Source organism: Papaver somniferum, chromosome 4 (assembly GCF_003573695.1).
Source record: "Papaver somniferum cultivar HN1 chromosome 4, ASM357369v1, whole genome shotgun sequence".
NCBI lineage: Eukaryota > Viridiplantae > Streptophyta > Magnoliopsida > Ranunculales > Papaveraceae > Papaver > Papaver somniferum.
In genome coordinates this window covers 38236626-38240570 of record NC_039361.1, presented here as the reverse complement: position 1 = coordinate 38240570, position 3945 = coordinate 38236626, and positions in this window count along the sequence as shown.

The following is a 3945-nucleotide window of genomic DNA, read 5'->3' as shown; positions in this document are numbered from 1 at the left end:
GTAACCGTACTTAAATGTGTACACTAGGTTAGCTCGCCAATAGTTAACCGAAGTCAGCCACATGAACACTTTCATATCAACCTAATTCATCTTAACCACAACTAGTTCAAAAGACTCAAATGAAACTAGTTCTAGAGTTTCTCAATTGTTTATATTCTCATAGAAGTATACAAGAAACAATTGAAGCAAAATCGGTTTGATTCACTCAAATCGATTCATGAACATTATAGCCTCGGCTTGCAAAAGATAGCGTTCCTTATTACATTAATGTATTGGTTCATGGCATAACCGATTTTAGAACATAACTCACTCAAGTATGCAAACGGGTATGCATACCTAAGTAGTCGGACTTGGACTGTGTTCGACATTACACAAATGGGTACGCATACTGTCACACATCCAAACAACAGTTGAAATCAGTACGCGTACGAGTACGCATACCAAAGTTCCCGGACTTTAATTGAGTTCTCCAGTACGCATACGAGTATGCATACTCTAGCTCCCAGACTTCACCTGACCTTGCCAGTACGCATACGGGTATGCATACTGCACCGGTCTTGGATCAACATATATGCAAGTATGCATACTATGTCTATAATCCAATTAAGGTTAAGTGTTCTAAACTCCATTTCAATCATTGAAACATTCTTTGAAGACGACAATAGCTATCTCACACAAACTATTAGCTTCAAAATAATTTTCAAGTGATTGAATGATCAATACGAAACATTCTGAGTCTACATCAAATGATTGTATCACACAAATCATGTAAGATGTTACCAGGCGATTTTCACATGATCATCTTTTGACTTTCTTGAAATATGTAAGCGAGTTAAACTCAGCTCGAAATATCAAATATGTATAATCGATACCTATATAGCTATACGACTTTTGTCTCAAATAGGAGATAGAATAGAAATAGACTTTCCGAGTGATAGATGAGTTTCAGTTTCCATATACCTTTTTGTTGGTGAAGTTCCCAAAGCTCTTCATAGTAGTTATTCGTCTTTAATTGATGAACGCCGTGAAGTCTAATGCTCAACTACACAATCTATCCTAGTCCGAGACATAGTTATAAGTAGACTAGAAATGAAGAATTATAGTTTTGATCACTAAACTTGACAAACAAGATTGAGATAGCAATGCTTGCGAGTTCGACCGAGTAGTGCTCTAACAATCTCCCCCTTCGTTAATTTTAGTGATAAAACTATCAATACATATGGATTACAAAATAAATAAAACTTTGTAGCTTCTCATCCAAATGCTTGATCTCCTTGGTTCTTCAACATTACTCGAAATCTTCGTCACTTCCAAGTACTCCAGTGATTCTGAACGTGTTCAACTCAATGTCATAGTTGTTGAAGATCCATAGCTAGACATCATCTCCATTCAGCTGTCTCTTACTCCCTTCCGGATCGACTTGCCCTGGAACTGTATAACAATGAGAAACCAGTAGCTCTCAGTCATTGTTATACAACGTCATAATATTATTACACAACATCAAAGTTTAATTGTATCACAACTTTGACAACAATACTATGGTGATATGTATCACCCCTCCTTAGTCAATACTTCATCTCACAATGAAAACCACTCCCCCTTCATAATGATCCGTAAACCACATGTATTTGTAGTATGAACTACACATTAATTCTCCCCCTTTTTGTCAATATAAATTGGAAAAGGTACGAAAACTAGTGGGATCATAATGAAATTTCCATAAAGATACTTCATGACCAAAAGAGAACATATCAACTTTGTTTAGATGCAATCATATAGTCGAAGTTAAATGCATTCATCAATGAGTTTATAAAGATACAAGAAAACTCCTACAATATTCCACAACCGCACTCCCCACAAAGATTTGGAAATTAAGAACAAGTTCAATTAAGAACTCTCCCCATAAATTGGCATTCCCGAAATAATAACAAGAGCGACCTTACTTTTACAAGAAAAGAAGGATTTCTTTGGACATAATCAAATCACATGAAACATGAATTTGTATCCAAAAAACTCAATAGAATTAACCACAAAGGAAATGATTAATACAATTGGCCATGCTCAACATAAGAAAAATTACGGAGCAACACAAAACTTCACAAAGATGTGGATCATGGAAAGACCAATACTGCGGAATAATCAAAGATTCATTATATTTTTCATCACTATATAATAGACTTAATCTTTGGTGCCAAAAGTTCATTCTATCTTTCATCAGTATTTGCATAAAGACATATGATAGACTTAACTTTTGAGCATATATGGGACAATCATAGTTCACAGACGTAAACACACATATCCCATAACAATTTGCAATATATAAAACCAATAAAGATTAATACTGCAAAATCATCTTCCAAATAAACTTTAGAATTTAAATTTATTAAATCTAAAAACATTGCAAGATGAAAAACATTGGCAATAGCTATGTGTACTCATAATAATTGATATTCCAAACCCTAGTTATCCTTCTTAAAGCACAAGAATAAGTTCTCATAAGAAGTTTCCGACACAAAATAGATAATAAAAAAAGATTAATCATCATCATCAAAGTTGCTTGAATCTTATCCATATCCTCCTTGATTTCGGGAAACTTGGTAGCAACCACACAAAGTTGCTCTTGCACACATTTTACCTTGGAATTTATCTTACACACACACTTGGGAATTTGATGAAGAAGACTCAAGGTGGTAGGATTACAAGAACCATAAAGGGAAACACATTTTTGTATTTTGCAAGCATTCTCCTTTATACGTTTAAAGGTACAAGGTCGAACAAGCTTGGGAGTTCCAATAGAGTTGCCAATAGGAGCAATGGAATAAGTGCCACAAATTCGCTCAATCAAATAAGGATAACCTAACTTCTTGTTGGAAGACGTCATCGAAACCATTTGAAGAAAGATAAATCCACAAATGTCGAGACTTGGAGTACCCAACTCAAGGAAATAAACCAACTTCGTAAACTCACGACTCCACCGAGAATTATCAATTGTGGAGGGACAAAGATACCAAGTTTTCCAAAAGATATCAAGGAAAGACCAAGATTGTTAGAGCACTGCTCGGTCGAACTCGCATGCGTTGCTATCTCAAGCATGTTTGTCAATGTTAGTGACCAAAACTATAAGTCTTGATTTCTAGTCTATTACAGCTAAGTCTCGGACTAGGATAGAAAGTGTAGTTGAGCTCAAGAACTTCATAGCGATCATCATACAAGACGAAGAACTACTAGAGGAACTGGTGGAACTTCATCGACTAAAAGGTATGTGGAGACTTGAACTTATCTATCACTCAAAAGTCTATCTACTCTATCTTCTATCTTGAGACAAAAGTCGTTTTGCTATATAGACTTTGATTATACACATTTGCTATTTCGAGCCGAGTTTATCTCGCTTATCTATTTCTCAAAATATGTGTTGGTAAGCTTTCGCTTTGGCCAATTTCATCTTTACCTAGTGACGAAAGTCATGTTATGTTTCAATCACTTGAAAATGGATTTGACGAAAAATGGTTTGTGAATAACAACTATATAACGTCCTCTAAGAATGTTTCAATGATTGAAATGGGAGTTTAGATTATATAACAAATGTTGAATATAAGAATTGTGTGGTAACACATACATGTATAAGTCCTTATTTCTTGAACCAAAGTATGTGTACTTTGCTGCTCAGGAAACCGGAACAGAGTCCGTGAACAGAGTCCGCGTACTGTAGGAGGTTCTCTTCCTGAGAAAATCTGCTGGAGTTTGTGAACTATTTACAAACTTATTCCGGGTACTTAAGTCTGCGTACTTAGGTTGGTTATATTAACAAAAACGATTATTCGTGAACTTATACTTATATTATCTAAGGAATGCAAGTTTGCAAACCGTGGCAATAAAGTTCATGAATCAATTCGAGTGAATCAAATCGTTTTTGCTTCGATTTTTTCTTGTATACTTCTATAAGAT